The sequence below is a fragment of the Solenopsis invicta genome, chromosome 11, assembly GCF_016802725.1.
Source record: "Solenopsis invicta isolate M01_SB chromosome 11, UNIL_Sinv_3.0, whole genome shotgun sequence".
In the NCBI taxonomy this organism is placed as follows: domain Eukaryota; kingdom Metazoa; phylum Arthropoda; class Insecta; order Hymenoptera; family Formicidae; genus Solenopsis; species Solenopsis invicta.
This window is the reverse complement of record NC_052674.1, coordinates 4709806-4730110: the sequence shown is the minus strand read 5'-3', so window position 1 is coordinate 4730110 and position 20305 is coordinate 4709806. Positions and strand designations below refer to the sequence as shown.

At 39.2% G+C, this 20305-nt stretch overlaps 1 long non-coding RNA gene across 2 annotated transcripts in view; it reads left to right on the top strand.

The window, feature by feature from the left end:
• Positions 1-20305, top strand: part of LOC113003055 — a 35700-nt gene continuing 15395 nt past the window's right edge. The window contains exons 1-2 of one of the 2 annotated variants that reach the window (XR_005575861.1): positions 1-7533; positions 8182-8411. This is a non-coding gene — a long non-coding RNA (uncharacterized LOC113003055). The remainder of the gene's footprint in view (positions 7534-8181; positions 8412-20305) is intronic. The other variant, XR_003268248.2, reaches the window with a different exon arrangement.

Sequence of the window (20305 nt, the reverse complement as noted above, 5' to 3'; positions counted from 1 at the left end):
GTATATACGCTATCATACTTTTGTACATTTCTTTAATGAACATTTGATAAGATTATATTTAAATTGATTGCATGTACACTGATTTTCGATCTGTATTTTCTCGAATCAACAATGACGTGTTATAGTAAGGTGTTGAACCTTCATCGGGGAAAGTTATTACAACTTAAGAACTTATTACATATTGGAATTAAACATTATTCTCGTTTTTTTTCTATAGAATAGTGCGATCTTTTAAAAGAAAAATCAACAGAGGATTTGTAAGTGTAGAACGTATGCGACAACAGCGAAGGAAGTAAAAAACGTCTCTTGGAAAGACAGCAAATGTGTAACATTAATGTTAATATTAAATTTATGACTCAGTAACGTTATATGAAAAGGAAGCAGAAGCTGTAATATGCATAAATGTAACAACTTGATTCGTAGTCAGAAATTTACCTATTAAAGGAAATTTTCAAGTTTTATTACTTAAAAATTTATCCACGCAAATTAGATAAACATTGACTACTTAAAGATGCACTTGAAATAATGCATAGATATACATCGATATATACATTAATCCAGAAAAATTTCCTAAACAAAAATTGTTACAACTAACGATCTCTCCTACATCGAAGCGTCCTAATTATCTGCATTATCGTGCAGCTCGCTATTGGGTCCCTCATTACGCGCGCGGAGCATCCTTCCGTGGCTAAGGCGATGAAGTAAGAGGTATAACGCTTGTCGTTTCGCCACCGAGGTCGAGCCGATCGAGCGCTGGATAATTATTGGGTTCAGGAATGAGCCGATGTCGGTGTCGACAATGAAAAATCCCTGAAGGAGGATTAATCCTCACCTACAGCGGCACCGACGACGTGTCCCGGCGCGTCCTCAGAGGCTGAAGGACGTACTCTCCTTGCGGAAGTCCTCCGTTCGAAATCTTGCCGTGCACGTTTCCCATCAATCTTGTTTATGCATATTAGAGGTAACGCGTATATGTAAGTACACCGGGCGATACACGATATCACGGTGAAAGAAAAAGGATTAACTATGTTGTCGCGCATCAATCTCCGCTCCGCGCGCGAGGGCTTCTTCTTTGCGCCGACCGGTTCCACGGTGCGTCTCACACGGTGCGTGTTATTAGCCACCTTCGTTTCTTTCACAAACGTTAATGTCGACTTTTTTTTTCTTTCAAGGCAAATGTCTCCATAAATACGGCTGCTATTCAATACCGTGCACCTCATAAGTTATCATTTGAAATCGAACCTTCCATTATCGGGTAAATTGCCAGATCGGTGACTCGACGTCACTTGCAAGGAAACATGTGTAGCAATACGTTCGCAATACAAGAAACGTCTGCGTAATAGCTTCTCTTCGTGCAAATGCGCGACAGAGGTAATTAATCCCGTGTAAATGTAAAAGAAGAGGATAAGGGACGAAGGATGCGTAACTGTTGTGCTGGAATTTCGATAAGCATAAGAAGGAGCTGCCGGACGCGGACGCCGCGTTAATCTCGATACGTCGTGTGTCACCGGAGGTGGTCCACGATGATGAATGCGAAGCCTTAGGCGGACCTCAAGAGAGGACGGCAGGTAGCCGGATAGTCGACAACACACAGCAGGGGGCTCTTCTCATCTTGGTGGTACAGTATTGAGTCGAACAGCAAGGTAACATTGGCCTCGCCCCGTAACACCAAAGAAAAGAAAGTGGTACAATGTAACTTGAACGATGTAACTCATAACGTGACGACAGGTGAAAGATGTATTACGGTGTATTAATCCTTTTGGCGCTGAATTAAATATACTCCAAGGTTTTTGGGCGTTCGTAAATTTTCATTTATCGTCGAAACACTCAATTTCATTCTCAATATTTTTATAACTTTTCTTTATATATTTATATTGTTTATTAGACAATTTCGGTTTATTCATTTTTACGTAAGCAATTTAAAAAAAAAATGCGACAACTCAAATAAGAGGGACGTAACGTACATCTTATCCTTTTAAGGAGTGCCACCTGTACAAGTCGTGGGAGCACAAAATCAGAGAGGAAAAGAGATCGAAATTATAGCAACAATCTGAGCGTAGGCAAGGTACGGATCTTCATTGTTCAACGCCAAAACGGGAGTCGTAGACTTGTCTGATGCCGGAAGCGATTAATTTTACGAGTGTTCGTTTGCCGTACAATTATAGATACTTAGCGAATGAAAGGAAACATCGCGTCGTAGGTGTCTTTCTAATCGGATGACCGCTTGTCAAAGCGACGCTAAATTAGATCGACCAAATCAGTAGTTTGTAATAGCTGAAAATAATTGAAGCACTTTAATCATGATGCAGAGTCTTAGAAAGCAAAATAAGCATGCGAGAGGAAAGAAACGTTCAAAATAAAACCGTCAATATAAGAATGACTTTAGCGAATATAGAGTCCGTCTCAAGTGTGGCTTAGCCCACAGAGATTGATATCTTGGAAAATCCTCGTGCGAACGAGATCGTAGCACCCGATAAACGATTCTCGCCATGACTGTCCGAGACACACTGTAGGAGATTATTACGAGTCCTTAAACGTGCCAAGGAGGCTTTTAAGTTTTCTGGCGGAGTGCTCGAGATGCCGCAGTGTGATGAAGCCATTTTTTGTCCTTCTCTCATGTTGTTCCAGCTGCACCGCCTTTGTTTCGCGTAATTGAAAATTCTCCGCTATTTTGGCATTCCAAAAAAGATATCTCGTAATATTGTAAAAAAAATTTTAAGATATCTCAATAATTCATATCTATAATATTATACATCAATTTTAACAGGAAAATGGCAAATATTGTTTCTCCTCTTTATACGTGTGCATGTTTAACATAATTACATTTATAAAAAAGGAGTTACTAAAAGATAATACATGGTGTTTATGCTAATTATATTTGCATTATACTTACAGTAATTAAAAATATTATTAAATTGTCTGAAAGGAAAAATGGCTGTCGTTATGTCATTTAAATACATATTCGTCGTATTTGCTATCTTAAACAGCAGGTAATATTCGTTCTGAAATGGCAATTAGGGAAGTAAACGGCGCGAAGAGAAATTTCGTGGCCATATATCTAAAGGAACTGCGTTCTCGCGTGTATTCGAAAGGTGAGGGAAACAGTTTTCGAGAAATGCGCAGGTTTGCATGGGGCCGCCCGACATAAAGGGCGGGTCGCATCCCCATGACAACCGTTCGCCTCGCTGATGAATCGACTTCGTGCGCGGCACATCGGGGTACACCGGTGAAATGCGATTCCTGATTACCTCGCAAACTTGGGCCTCCTAATTAACAATCCACGAGCGCATTCGTTGCTCGAGTTACAACTTTCGCGGGTTCCTAGTCGGCCGCGCTCGTGGAAAGCAGCTTTGTAATCCGAGCGTTGATAGGCGCTTTTTGAGGATAGACTCAATTATCGTCTGCCGTTACAAGCTATGAACACCCAATCTAGAATTCCAATCATGTACTTACGTAGAAACATTCTCTAATGTAAAACATTCTAATGAAAAAATTCAAACATCTCAATTATTCTTTGAAATGTTGGTTATCTCGAGGAAATGTGATGTGATCAATTTAGCTAGTTGTAATAATATTCTTTTTAATCTATAGTTGATTATTTAACAAACTTTTAACTTGTATCTGCATTAACTATAGCGTAATTTTGATTCTCAAAATTAATGTAGCATTGCTCCATCGTTTTTCTTGCAACAAATGACATCTTCATCTATTAAAAGAGATGCATGTCACTTGCGTGAACAAAAAACAAAGATGTTAAGCGAACATTGTGAATGTAAGCATATTTGACGATTTTAGCAAAAAAATTCTTCCCTTCTTCGGGAAAGTTTTCGCGGAGAGGTGGGCTCGCGCCTCCGACAAATGTATCGTAAATTGTCGTTCCGAAGTGCTTAATGCGGTCGCGTCGCGCGATGAGGTGCGAGTCGCGATGGCGGAATAGAAGAGCACGAGGATGGGAACGAGATGGAAAGGAGACTCTCAGAAGGGAGACGAGCCATTTCGTCGCGCCCGCCCACTTTGAAATTTTGAATCCGATGATGATGTCGGTAGTGCAACGAGAGCGTCATCGGTGAGCTTGACGGCGGTCCTAATGGCTTGATAATGTCGCCCGCGAAGATAATCGAGCGTGAGATCGTTCGGCCGATTTTCCACCGCATGAATTTTAAGGAACGACGCGGGACCGATTTTCCATCTTGCCTTGAAAGTGCATCGCGTACTTTGCGGAGACGCGACGCGGACGATGCTGCGCTTTTAAGACGACGCAAAATATAAAATATCGCAATAGAGAAAATTAACTCTAAATGTCTCGCGTAGATTCTTAAATATAATCGCAATAGGATTTTAAAAATTAATTCGCTTCTTCATTTATTTAGATAAGCTATCAATAGACATTTTTTAAATTTATTACAAATTAAGAAATTAGAGATTATAAAAGTCAAGTTTATTTTAATCACAATATTTTTATGTATTCATAGAACAATTCAAGTAATTAACTCTCTATAAATTGAGAAACTTGTTGACTTTTTGTTTAGCAAACAATTGATATGTTGATTTTCGATAGAGTATTTAGAAATTGTAGTGCTGATTGATCCAACAGTGAACTTGACAACGGACCAACGCAATATAATCCCAACAGTCCACAAACGTGCGAGGGGTTGGAGTCGGTGGTTCGGTTGCCCTCAAATCATCGCGGGGGTGTGAGGTAAATGACGTTCGGCCATGCAGAAGTAATGCGATAATGGTTGCCATGAAAGGCCCCTACCATGATATCTGTTGCTTTGATCCTCTTTTGGTACCTCCGCACTTTTGAAGGGTTCGACTTTCTTTCTTTCTGACATTTTAAATTCGCATAGTCGATTTGCGAGGTTGATAACATTTAGTTTAGCAAATTTGTTAATTGCACACTTTACGATTGCAATTGGCAATTATTAACAAACAGTATTAGAATTTATGAAAGAAAGAAAGAAAATTATTTATTAGTCGCTTTAAGAGGCTATCTAAAGCGTAAAACTTCGTTATATAGTATAGACACATATTCCATGCAATTACTACTAATAAAATATTAGACGCATATACAGTAGTAGAGAAAAAAAAACAAAAAAGTATTACAAGTAAAAATAAAAAATAAAATTCACATAAAATTTACTAAACTTATATAAATTTTAGAAAACAGCAAACATATTTCTATAAGTTTTTATACAACAAAATTAAAAAAAGTTTATAAAGGTTACATGTCAGTAATTGATTAAAAATATCCATATAAATAATCGCTTCTCACAGTGCACTATATAAAGATCATTTGTCGTGGGAAAGGAGCTCACAGAATATATTGTCATAGTCCACTAAATCATACATTCATTATCGACACATAAAAAGGCGATATAACACGAGGCGCATATTACCGTAGGTACTGAACGATTCTGTGAACGCACGAGTCAGTAATCTCCCATTCAGAAAAGTTAGCCGGGCATCTCAGGTTAATTTGCTACTTGCATTCCGCTCAATGGCCACGCGTGAGTGCTACAGATGTAGTAATGAATGGGCACGGGTCGAGATGCGGATGAGGGTTGCTTTCGCTTGGAGAGCGGCACGTTTCTCTAGCTGTCGCGCTCGCGTGAATTTGCGATCATAAATGTAAAAATTGTAATTATAAAAATACAATCTTTACTTAATATAATTAAAAACTTTTTTCTTTAGCGATTTATATTTAATAATATTTAAAATTTGTTTTCATTTTATATTAAATTTTAATTCTACAAGTCTATGTTTGGCAGTATGTGATTTGTAATGTATATCAATTATAAAAAATCTTTCAATGAATAATTGATAAGATATTTGAATGAATTTGTAAAAGATTTTCCTAACATTTGTGTTTTTGATAATATTTGTTAAGTATTTATAGTTATAACAGAGACTTGGTACCTTCTTATAAAGAGCTGCATTGATAACACTTTGATGCAGCTCCATATCTTCACTCTTTAATCAAAATCTACCGCCTGCGGATCGCAAAAAATGTAGCCGGAGCTCTCTTGGCGAGCAGCAAAAATCGATAAACACAATCTTCATCGACTCGAGTCCCTCCCTATGGATACTTGCGGCTCAACAATCGAAGCCCGCGATTACGGTCGATTCCTATCAAATAAAGATTATCCAAAAAAGGGGAATATTACTTAGCCTCCACCACCCGATGTGCAGGTCGCCACATCGTTGTACGTTGAGGGACAGACGCGTCCGTAGTCGCAGTTTGTCGGCCAATGGGACCAGACAGAAACGCAATCGCAATGCAGGCCAATCCCTCTGCTCCGTTCGTCCACCCGCTCTCGCTCGCCCTCCCGTGCCCGGTAATGACAATCATTACCGGGGAATGATTGCAGCGTCGGGACCGCCAGCGCGCCAGCCGCGCTATTGGGGGATGGAAACCACCTTATAGAGTCTCTCCTCGGTCCTCGATGCGAGCGGATTGTCACATGCTCCTGCTTGCACGGCAGAGCGCGTTTCCTCTTCTTCATTCGAGTTCGATTTTGCGGTGGAGAACTTTCTTCGTGGTGTGAGTGACCGAGACATGGCGGTCAGTCAGTTGGAGCGAACACAAAAAAAAGTAGCGGTCGGAAGAAAGTTACAGAAGCCATATCGAGGCCACATTACCGGAATATCCGCATCGCGTTATCGCGATACTTCTTCCTCACAGTGAACCGCGACATTCTCTCTCTCTCATTTCTTTTCACTCTTCATTTTATTCTTTGTGGTATGAGTGCATTGTGCAATAAAACATGGCGACCGCTCACGTGTGTTACTCGGAACAGGTGTAACGTAGTGAAGCTATTCTCCGGAAGCTTTGTGATCCGTTATCTGGATCAATAATGATCGATTGATTAAATTGAAAATCTACCCAAGTTTGGCCAATCAAGGAGAAGCTTGAACAACAATCGGCTTACACCCTGTTTAAATGTTAATATCAATGCCGATCGTACAAGAAATACCAGATAGGTTCACCAGTTGCATTCCTGATGACTTATTTTGTGAATCGATCACGGTGATGTATCGTCGACTGTACGTGCGACGTTACGCAACATTGCCGTGGCTTTGTTTAGAGTGGCCCTCGACGAGTTCCAGTGAAAAGGTCTCCTCGTGCGTGTTGTACAGACGTAGACGTCTGCATGGCGCACATGTCGCTCTAGATATACGCTCAGTATTGTTGTCGCTGCGGAATTGCCAAACCGCGAGCCGATTATTGTATTCAGATTTGTCGATACTTGAATTTCCTTCGGCGTTCATATTTATTGATTTGTTGCACGTCACGTATAATGACAGGCCTTATCACGCCGGCCATAAGGTGGCGGCAACTTCATACGGCTTCCAAGGCTTGAAAGAAACGGTAAAAAAGAGGAAACCGAAAGAAGATTGAACATTTGTCGCATCTTCTGATAAAGAAAATGTATGCGGTCACTACTGATTGTGTAAACGCGTCACGACCGACGGATGTTCATTCATCAGGTTCTCATGTATTGAACGACGAAGAGAGTTACCTATTGACAGGTAATTATGGGAGTGTCAATCGATTGTAGCGTTATATTGTTACGAAAAAAAATGTCCAAGTGTTCAAGGTGATGTGTCGTACGTGAAGGATTCAATTACTTAACGTATAGATTTATGTATGTGTGTAACACATAATAAGTCACGTTGATTATGTAAGAAGAGAAATCTCTTATAAACGTCTCTTAAATGTCAGTCTTGTGCGAGTGTCAGCCTCATGCGAGTGTCATTCTTTCGATAGCATTTTAAAGATTGAGAAGACATTCTTCTCTTTGTCATATTAATCCTTAAAGCTCGATCATGGATATTCCGTGTCCGATCGATTTCTGTTAATGGAAGTTTTTTGAAATTTGAGAAATTATATTACATTTTATTTTCTTCCAAGAAAAGTACAGACACTTGTTTGTCTAGAAACTTGAAAGTATATTCATGAATTATAACACATTCATAAGAGAAAACTTTTTCATAGTTTAGAAAATCTTTTAGAAAATAAAAATAATATGTTGTGTATCACTATATCAATTTAATCTAGTGAAACAGCTGGACTTGTCTAAATAACATGATCGCTCCGCTCAGTTGTTCTTTTTTTAAATTTCCGATCCGTGAAAACCTAGCAGTTAGCTATAATAATTGCTTTATATTTCGTTTCAGCTGTCGCAGGTATTGGCATCGTGCCAAGCTTCACAAAACTTAGAAACCCGGTCAGGCTGCAACGTTTACGGTTCGAGAGCCGGACAATAATTGTCGCTTAAAAACCGATTGTTTGCGGATACCTGCGAATTTCTATTGTCTGCCCGATTGCTAAGGACATCCCTGAATTTTCAGAAGCAAGTCCGAGAAACTTTTTCGCCAGAACTATGCGAGAGGAATTTAGTCAGAAGGTAAAGATCCATCCTTTTACGTAAAAAAGGAATACGTCATATGAGATTAAATTTGTTTTAATTTGCTGCACATTGTTCTATGAGTCAAAGTATCAAACGATAACTCAGATTTTATTTCAAGCAAAAATTTTAAACTATAATTAATTTATTATAGAAAGTATCTTACATTAGAGAAACAATACTTTACAATGATTAATAAATGATGTAAAATAACTGTGGGATAAGAATTATTGCAAAAAAGAAATTGCCAGGGTCATCGATTTATCGAAATAAGTGTTATTGATTGCAATCTTGCATCGCCGACCGTATCGGCATTAACTGTATTAAAAGCAAGAAAGCAAGTATACTCACTTAAAAAAATAATTGATAGCGTGCGATTGATAATCAAGCATGTAATAATAGTCTAACTGTATCTCGAGCGGATGGGAAGTGCATTTGACAAAATGGGAAGTGAACTGAAGCTTAGGCGGCGACGTTACACGGAATAAATAAATCACAATAATTATCGCGCAATATCGATTCAGTGGATGCATTCGAGAACGAAATTGCCGTTAGAATCAATCTCGGTGGCGCATTAACTTCTAGATCGTGTCGTGATAACGGAAACAATCTAAAACAGACTCGGCGATTGGTTATCTTCACGCTCTCCTATCATCGTGAAGTCGATCGCCTACAGTATTATCTGATCTTGGATTATAATGATCGCGCCCATTGTACTTAATCGTCATACGCGCGTACGCGGTTCCGCGATCGAGCGTTATCTCGATACTTTCGATGAAACTACGATTTCTTCCGGAAGACAATCAACGCGCGATGGTTCTACTTGATATCGTTATCGATGTGAACGCTTTGTACATTAAAAGGTCTAGAACACCTCGTAGGAATAAAAAAAATAAAAAAAATGGAAATAAGATATAAGCGACAAACAAGCATAGTTTTCAATAAGACAAGTAATTAAATGATGCCATCGCGCGATATATTATTTTTTTTACAATTTATGACTCCAATTCGGTGTGTTCTTGCAACGAAAATTTCAAAACTTACAATTTGTGATCAATTTAGCTCCTTATTGGACAACAAAATTAAAAATCATAAAATGAGTATTAAATAAATGTTGATCAATAACTCAATAAATATAAAAGTTTATAGAATTAAACATAATCATAAGTAAATCTACTTAAGCGCACAAAACTAGTTTCAATTTTATTTAACCTTTTTTACTCGCTATTTTAATTATAAATCTCTCTAACGATTATAAAAAGTGTGTGAAACGTTGTCAGTATTGCACAAATAATTTCTTTCGTTATGCGGTTGTCACAAACTCATAAATTGATATCACATATCGTAATTTTTAGTTGTCCGCGTAATAAAAACTCAAATTTTAAATTAGTAATACTATACACTTAAAATATTCTTTCTTTCGAGCGAGACGTTTTGTTTCCATTTCGTACAAAATCTCAAAATTACCTTTCAGAACCATGTGATTCGGTAAATTTGGTTTTGCACGAATAGTATGTAGAGCGTATAACTTTGGAAGTTACAAAAGCCCGTGATTTCTCACTAAATCTTGGGAGAGCAAACGTCAGCGTTACAACTAAACCGCTACGCTAAGCAACTATTATTATTCGGAATAATGACAGACGTCCGCGCTTCTGCGGCCTGCCATTCCGGTCAGTCCAGTTTCTACTACATGCTTATGTCTCTTTCTCACAACTATCGATTACAAAGTATCAGAGCTCGCCGAGCTGTGTTTAAGGAAATGAAAGAACGTACGGCTGAATGGTGACCGCGTTCTGGGTCCACACCCGTGTGCGATTCGTTCGTGTCGCGTCGTTGCAAACCCGTGTGCATCGCTACCGTCCGTGTATGCTCCGTAATTTCTACAGTAATAAAAAAAAAGAGTTTAAGAAAGCGACACATATAAACCGCCCTACAGCTGAATTTAATTCATATCTCGTGCGCTGCGTTAACGTCGACGGTACCTCCTTATCCGCTATGTTACTCTTGCGGTTCTTCCGCCATAGCGAACGATTGCCGCTATAACGCATTTTCTGGAATCGGAAATTACATTGATATTGTGCTATAAGAAATAACGCTTCTTTGAGTCATACTCAAGAGTTTCCCACCGCGAAACTCTTTTTTCATGGAAGTGTATTTTTTCTTTTTTTCATGTCGCGTTTTCTCCCATGAAAAGGTACTGCTACATTATTCGATGTGGCAAGCGAAACGCTGTAAAATTTAGAGAGAGAGACTTCTTTTTCACGATATAGTCCACTTCACTTTTCATCTAGGTGCTTAGGGGCTCTTCTCCAAAGTATCAACTCCAAAGCATCAAAGAGTTCGCGGAGCTATATTTATGGAAATAAAAAGGAAAGAGAAAGAGAGAGGGAGATACGCGCGAGACTCGATGCTGGCCGCGTTGGTATCCACGCCCGTGTGCACGCGCTCGTCTTTCCATTGCAGCGCGCTTGTACATGCACATGCAGGACATGTATACGGAAATGCAGTACCCATTCTCTCTCGTTCTCTCTTTCTCTCTCTCTCTCTCTCTCTCTCTCTCTCTCTCTCTCTCTTGCGCGCGCGGTATTGTGCGTTCTTGCCCGCCGCGGAAAACATAATGATGGCGAGTGAGCGAAGCTGCGAGCGAGCGAGCGAGCGTTCGTTCGTTCGTTCGTACGTTCGTTCGTCTGGGACTTGTGCTGGAAACCGGCGATAAGGAGGGAGTGTCTACTGCCGCCATAATGATAGCCCTGAGCGCCTCTCCGACTCCGCTGCACCGCTCCGCGCCGCTCTCTACCGCGGCGCGGCAATGCACATGCACCGAGCGCGGAACCGCGCCGCGTCGTTGTGCTGCACGGCAATGTGCGTTCGTGCACGCGCGCATGCAGGCACTTTATATGTCACATTGCGAGTATTCCGAAGCTCCAGATATCCCCGTTTCCTTTTTGGCTTTCTACGCGCGCGTCTCGTACGCAGCGGCAATTCGGCCGGCAATTCGAAGATCGAGGGAACGCATGGATGATATCTCGGCACGAGTTTGTACCTTTGTTCTCTGAAGAGACACGCGTTGAAGACATAAGAAAGGTGCTCCCTCGAAGAAGAGACGCTCCTCGATTCATTGACCTCGATTCGCGATGCGAATGTTGGCGGAGTATGCTGATTACTGCTTTTAAAGGAATATCTGAATGCGTGGGCGGCGACTGATTCGACGTACATCGACGTAGGCTTAGATGAAATTTAAGTTTATTGCTTATGTAACGTTGCCGACAGGCGAACGTAATGTTTATGGGATAGAGGTAGACAATAAAAAATTCATGCAGTCGCGTGAGTTCCCTGACATCAACCTACTACGTACACCTCTAGGGTGGCCGCAGGGACGACATGTAGTTACTTATTGATGATGCGAATTAATTTTTAAGCGACCGCTCGTACATTGCACATGATTCGCGTATAGCGCGAGCCACGTAGAAAAAGTTTCATGGTTGTTTGCAAATTATTACAAAAAGAAAAACATTGATTTTAACTCTAATTTATTACAATAATTTATAATACCAATTTAAAGTATTAGAATATGTGTTTATGCCGTCCTGGCGCACATAAGAGGTCTATACATCTGATTACATTGACATACCGATTGACAGCGTCATCACGAGCTTGATGCATCGAGTCTCTTTTTTAACACCAAAATAATTTCTCGTTTCATCGAGAAAATAATTTATCCGAAAACGTTTATACGTACAAAATAGGATTATCTTAACTCTTTCGAATCTAATAAACTGATTTTACGTTAATCTCAGCATTACGACATCAATATTTTGACCTGAGGCGATTAACATTATCAGCCGAAAAATCGCGCCGCCAAACCTCCCTGGTAATTCGCGCTCAACCCTGATCTCGTGCGATACTCGAGTCCCTGATCGAAGGGCACCACACCCTTGGCCGGTTCCGCGGCGTAGCTGCGAGGGTTACATCGGGCACATAAAGCGGGAACGATGTATACGTGGCCCCCACCATTGGTCGGGTCGGTTCAGATTCATTAGCACGCGAACGGCGATTGGCCGGCCGTGAGGCGCTCGTCTTTTTGCTTTCCGCGCGCGTAATGACGTGCTGCGCGTCTCAGCCTATATGCAACCGAGCGATCGTGCATGGCAGATAGGTTCTGCCCGCGTCTGGCTGCATGTGCATCGCCCACCATGCGCATATGTATATAGGAAGCAGCCCGCCGAAGGTGGAAGATATCTCGGGGGGTGTGGAGTTACTCGCATCGCAAATGGGCCTCCACCACGCAGCTCTGCCACGAGCAAGCTCGAAGGGATATCTACGCCCTTTTCTCCCTCTCTCCCGTTCACCCCTGGCTTAGGGACGATTCTTCAAGGGCGGCTAAATAGTTCGATCGGGATTTTCGCTCCCTGCATGAAGTTGTAATCGTAGAAAAGATAGGGTCGCTCGCGGAATATTGCAATTTTCCCGATGGGGGAGAACCTTGGGATTTTCACATCTTATTTCTGTCCCTCTTGTGTTGTTATTATTCTTTAACGCAGTTAAACCCGAAGGAAATTTAATTCTGTCGACTGTCCGGACTTAATTACAAGGACGAGTGTTCTATCTCTAGAAAGAAAGAAAGAGGGGCCCTTCCATTTATTCAAAATAATTTTACATCAGAATAAGTACAATAAATGAGAAATCAGGTAAATGAGAAATCAGATAAAATATTATTTTTCTAAAGAACGGCAATTTTCTTGCTGTTCCATGAGAAGAACTAATTTTTTTCCGCGTTGTTACGTAATAGCCAAGTCGAGAATAAATTCACTTTTTGTCATTCGTTTTTTCTCTGGTAGGTCATTACATGCGTAATCAAATGTTAGATACGCTAATATATATCCGAGCACTTGTGAATGTATAAGAAATTAGATACACGTGTATGCAAAAGAAGCCACATTAAGGTGTAAATTTCTGTCTGAGAAGAAACACCCACTTAAACCAACTTCGAGAAAGATATTTTTAATAAGGATTTATGTTAATTCGAGTAATTATGCTTAATATATTAGGTGTCTTCGGGCAAACACGTGTTTCCGACTTCATTTAATAGCCAATTTGTGTACGTTGTAATATGATCAGACTCTTATCAAGTATTAATAAGAGAATATTGATATTAAAATATTGTCTGACTACTTTGAATACATAAAAAGTAGCCTGAAGTGATTAAGTATAAATTCGATAGCATCTCTACATTGCGCATGGTCTGAGGTGTACTCTTTGTTAATTGTCTGCATGATTATTTCCTCTTAACGTCGTCACAGACCGTAAGAGTATGACTCTCAAAATTGGCGCTTGAGGGTCAATGCAGATATATCGCGACAGTGCACCCCTATGCACACTCGAGAGAGTGTCGTCGAGTTAGGTGTGGAGTAGCCTCGTAGAGGTCTCGAAAGCGTCATTGAAAATTCTATGTGCAACGCTTGCGAGAGCGCCGGATTAATGCGCTGGAAACAATTGTTTCTTAATTATTCAGCAATGCTTCCTCAGTGCGCGAGCACGATCCTAGGCGCGAGAAGTGTGAATGTCGGGGAATAATTAATCACGTGGGACATTATCGGTGTTGACGGTCTAACTGCCGCCGTTGCGTTCGTTTAATGATACCAGTGATGATAGCCACGAGCCGTAATTAGTAATTGCCGTCCATGGACATTGTGTTTCTTTTCAAATACCATAGAACGTGGACAAGTTCTTGAGCAATATAATCATTTGAAAATAGTTTATTTTTAAAATTTATTAATTTTTTTTTGTCATTGCAAGGATAATATTGAGCGTGAACAATTACTAATTTTTTAAAAAGCCTTTCTCACGCATTACATTTTATACAAATTTAAATTTTCTGCACATGCCGATACATTTTTCCTGAAAATTTTTGTTCTTTTTTTAATTGTATTGAAATTCATTGTACGTGCAAACGTTTATGTCGAATGGAATTTTGGTCGTCGGAAGCGAATTGGGGAATGTACCATTTCGACGTTTCCGTTGCTGTGCGACCGTCGTAGAATTCTAAGTTTGAAACGCTCACCACGTAGAAGATTTTAATTTTACATTTTTTCTCTTCTTTCCGCAGCCGTGTGCGGCTACAAATATTAAAAGGCATGCGGCGCGATGTGTATCAAGTGCATCAAATAATACTCAGAGACCATGTGTATCATCACTGTGTAAATTCACGAAGTCGGAGCTCAGTAGAGATTATATAAATACGAAAACATGCAATTACGAAGCGGCATGCAACATTATTTTTAATCACCGCTTCCTCGTTCTTTGTTTCAGAATTTTTCCCAGTCAACTTTGACACGCGGCCTCCTTTATGCGCACCATTTATGTGCGAAGTTTAACTTTTTGCTCTATACCGCGCTTAGTATTATCGCACTCTGTATTTATACTTTAGGTTAGAAACAATTTACCCGTTTACTTCAGAAAAAATAACCACATGGAAATAACCAAATAAAATAGCAGAAAGAAGTTCCTTTAGTCGCAATGTCTCTTTGTTCAATATTAAATTGATGCAAGTAAAATACACGTTTTTATTCCATTCTTAAATTTTTAATACATGACATCCTTATAAGTGAATGAAAATACAGCCGCTGGTATTAAAATACAAATTATTACACTGTTGTTAAGAGTCTTACAAAGTTTTGCAATTTATTTACAAAACAATTAGAAATAAAATTGATTGTTATAAATCTTGATAAATATTATCATAATTTTATGAATTTATATTTAATGAAGGTTAATCTCTGCGAATCTAAAATGGTATCAAATTTTTGGTATTTACCTTAATCTAACAATAGGCGAACATTTGATAAAGTAAAGTGAACAAAAATGTCCGCAATCAATCGAGATCGATAATGAGCCCGCCAGCATTCAGAATTATTCTTCGAGAGATGTAGACACAAAATGGCCATTCAAACGTAACTCCGCGTTAGCAGATATGGATCGCGCCCTCCCTGACGGTCGGAGGAATCCCTCTCGAGGGGGGATGGCAAACGACCAGAGGACGGGGTTGGTGTTACCATGGCAACAACGATCCCTCTGTAGCCGAACCCTCCTACACCCTTCATTCAACTCTGCCATCCATATAATCCGCTCGAACTCAAAGACAGCCACTGCTCAATTTTCGCGAGAGAATACACGATATATCGCAAAAAGTAATTTTTAACGCGTGTCTATCAATAATTACACGAAAAAAAATGAATTGGCAAAAGCGTAAAGAGATTGAAATTACAAATAACGTTTGAATTATGTACAACAAATCTTATTAGAGTATTTTGAAATAATATTTTATTATCTAGCAAAAAATCAATCGATTAATTCAAATGTCAGAGCTTCGTGATCATACTTGACATTTTTCGTGATTAATGGTATTTCTCACATATTGAGTAGCTAGTAAATTTATGTCATCTACAGAGAACGAGGATTAATTCGGATTAAATGTAATATTGGTCATGATAGAAGGATTAATCGGAAATGTCAGTAATTTTCTATCGAAATTATTGCGATTTTAATTCTCGGGGGATTGTTTCGCACTAACATTTGAAAATGATTGCTACTTCGATAATGCTTGGAGATAACCAATGAGAGAGGCAACAAGACCTAAAATTACGCGCGTTAACTCTGTCGACGGGTAGAGAATACAATTCGTGATGTAATTGTAAGTATAGATCGCGGATATATTTGCCGCGGCGGTTACGTACGTGATTGCAATTAAAGTTACTTCAATAATTGATAGCCCCGTGCGAGAACGCGTTGATCCGCAGAAATCACTTCTAGGAATTTAACGTGTATAATCATTCCTCTACGTGATTGCGCAACATTGTCTCCATCTTAATTTCTCTCCCTCCTTCAGAGGAATTCTCGTGGAAAAACTATTTCGCGGTTAATTTTAGAAAACAATATGCACGCGAAAAACCATTACATAAGTATAAAAAATATACTCTACTTTAACACTTGTTAATTGTACGTTGAAAAGCATCTTCCGTCGAGAAGAGCGGAGTAAAAGAAGTTTTATATTCTTTAACAATATAAATTGTATAATCATTGGAAGTTAGAATTGTAATATAATTCGATTAAACTAATGCAATTAATGGCATGATTAAGAAAATTTTTTTGATACTTTGTGCAGACATTTTCTCGAGTATCTTATGCGAGAAATATTTAATCGATCAGGACGCAATATTTTATTCAATCAGCATCGTCAACCGAGCGATTAACCCTTCTCGCGCAATTATAGATTCCCCTAATCTGCAAAGAGAAGACGAGAAAGGTGACACGAATTCGAGGCGACGTTCTGTCTGTATCCTCTTTCCCGTATTCCCTCGTCGCGATTCGACAACCTCATTGATCGCGCATTTACTCCCGACTTTGGCGGAACAGACGGTTCGCGAGTTGACGGCGACGACTAGGTGAAACATCTTTGCGACGTCTAATTACTCAATAGAAGTTAAAAAGGGGCACGGCCGACGACGGACGGGCCCCTTTGTCGGACGCTTAACGAAGCGTCAAAGGCTACCTCGAACAGTCCAAGTCTGACCCAAATAAATATTCATGAGATTCTGCGGCGTGCCGGCGCCGCGTTCTCCTTCCGTTTATTAATTATTTTCCTTTTTTCCTTTTTTTATTACAACATTGTTTTTTCGCCCCGAAGAGAGATACGCACACAAGCGTGCGTAAGCGAGGCTACACGTGGGCGAGAAATCTGAAAAAGGCTCTTGTGGGAAGGGAGAAACGCCGTCGATCGCATATTGTAATATCGTCCGGCCGATTAACATAATATCTCTGCTCCTTTCGTATTCAAAACGGGCCACCGCCGCGGCTCAGATAATGGTACTCCCGATCCGTGTTTATACTAATGCTAGGTTTGCCGGGACGAGCTCTAAGATCATAATGAGGCTTCGATCGTATTAGGCACACAGAAGGGTGTCTCTCGTCGCGGTCCCTCCTGATTCCGCTCCCGACTCCGCCGACGCTATGTCTTTTTGCCCTTTCTGCGCCGAATTCTCGTGAATAGCATATTTTTTTTTACAGGGTGCATCATTAGAAATGGGGAGATAGAGGAGGGAGAGTGACTGCGGGGACTCTCGTACTGTTTAGCGTCGTTTTGTGCCACGATCTTATTAAAAATGGTTCGACGAAACGATAGTCGCCTAGACTTAAGTACTGTTTTCTATTCATTTTTCGTGATACTTCGCGGAATTCGAAGCCGATCGATGGGTTTCGCAAGTATAATTTAATGCATATTGTGTGTTAGAAAATTCTGATGATAGCTAATATTTATTAGAACCTCGTTAAATTCAAATAATCAACTGTATATAATATTAACAAGATATATATTTGATCTGAAGGAGTAAAAGTTAAAATTTATTTAAACTACGTTTATTAATAAACAAAAATTAATTTTAGATAGAAAAGATAATTATTTGTCATTTTACATCTACTTGATTTAATGCAATTCATATGACGCAAATTTTTTTTTTATATTTATATAATAAGTGCATTTGCCAACCGATAATTTAAGAGATGATGCAGTAGAAAAGTAACTCCTCATTCGGGGAAAATCAACAGTTTTCCCGCGAAACGAGCTTAAAATCTCCCCCTCGTCGGTCGGAGAAGTGCCATTAGCGGCGGTGACGGCGAACGGAGCTTTAGAAGCTCTCGGCTTCCTCGCGTCGCTCGTTACTCTCTTGTTGTCAATGACGTTCGTAATATTGCATCCATTCCGCCCGCCGCCCCTCGTCGGGGTTGACTGAATCGCTGCCTTTTAATCCTAAGTGCAGAACAATGCCGCTGGATTCTCGCGATGACAAATGCAAACTTCTCCTTCGGATTCTCCGAAGTTCTCTCATCAAATATTGTTGAAACAAAACATTTTATTTTTACGTTATATATTTATACATTATGTAGAGTGCATGTTATAAAATATATTTATCTTATAACCGCTGATAAAGATCAAGATATGCATGTATTTTGTATTTCCTTTTAGACAATTTTATATATTCAAGTTTAATACGCTATATAGGAAAAAGAATTTAGTGCCTTCAACAAAAACTATTTAGATTGAGACACTTTTTAACAGCAACTAAATAGTTTGTTTTATATAACAAAACTGTTTAATTAGCATAAATATTTTTTGTTTACATGTATTTTGCCGAAGCAACTAAAGATTTTATTATATACAACTTTTAAAAAATACCTTAATTGAACAGCTTTTGCAAGGCATTAAATTTTTTTATTTAGCTTATAAATTGTATTTAAAGTACTTCTTTTCAATATCGTTATAATTGATTTTACATTTTTGAAAACATTTCTGTTTAATACATTTTTTTATTATTTATAGTTTTATTGTTTAAATATAAATTCATATTATATAATGAAAAATAAATGTTTTATCTCACTGCACAATCGCAAAACATTGCACTGCATGCTAAATTTATACAAGTGTTAGTTTCACGTATTGCGCCATCCCTTTATTCGTGGGAAATGGCACGATAACCACACGTCAGCGTGAACCTTCGCCACGATGATGCGTTCGGCGAAATCGGTGCGGCTTTCTTCAACATACGCGCCAGCAAAAACGCGAGTGCGGTAATATCGCCGCGAGCGTTGCACTGCTATCTTGGATAACGTACGCGGACGCAACGCCGGCGTTCCGACCGTTTACGTTGTACGGTCTGACATAAAGCGCGCCGCGATCTACGGGTCACGGAATTTCGGGATTAATGCGTTTTTAATAGTGACATAACTGCGCTCGTTCGTCAGCGCTTTTTTTTGACGTGCGCTTCGTGGAAAGCTCGAAACTGCATGGCGACGGCGCGGCGGCCAGTCGAGATTTTTAACGACGCCCAGGAAGGGAGACAGGACAAGGGAGATACAGAAAATCGCGTGCATACGTTACAGGCACGGGAATGCACAACTTTCTTCCGGACCGCCGCAAACGGCACGAAAGCAGGAGTGCACACGCATCCCAGTCGTTACGCTGTTGACCGCTGCCGATTTGGCAGCTGAGAGAAATCTTGACTGCATCGACGATTGCATCCGTCATTCAGAAATATTTCTGGTTAAGGAAGAGTGCTTCTTTTTGTATATTATTCGTTTCTCTGTTGTATGATTTTTAATTTTGACTGAAATAAAACTTAAACTATTTCTCGTTTTAGTGGCAGCGGTACGTGATAATCAGAGTTGAAAAAGTTGCTTAAAAAGGTAACGATTCGCTACTTTTTAATGCTAAAATAAGATCAAATTAAATGAAAAATTTTCCTTATTTTATTTAAATTATGAAAACAATATAGTTTTGTATTTTAAATTTGTAAGACCATAAACAACGTAGAGAAAAAAAAATGTTTTAATGTTTAAAATACGAATAAAAAATTTCGGTTTTTGTTAAATTTATTAATACAGAGAAATATATATATTTTTGACTCTTTAATCTTGATTTAAAAATTTAACACGATAACTTCAAATCAAAATTAATTTTTAAAATGTGATTAATTTATGACATCTTACAATTATACTTAAGATGATCTTAAATATATATTAACAACAGATTATGAATATCAATCAAAGACTGAAGACTTAACACACGCAATGGAAATTATATGACAAATAGGTTCAAAATGTAAAAAGGAACGATAAAAGTAATTGTTAAACTCGGTAAATCTACTGAAAGAATGTAACTACGTTACAATTACAAAAAGAAAGAACAGTACATCATAACCAGTCCATTACGAAAAAAAGTAACTGTGACAAGGTTACAAGTAACGTGTTACTTTCCAACTCTGAAGATAATCAAAGCTTTACGTTTCATGGCTAGCTCAATAATGTAAACATCTTGTTTATATTATTATCTATAAAATCCTAGA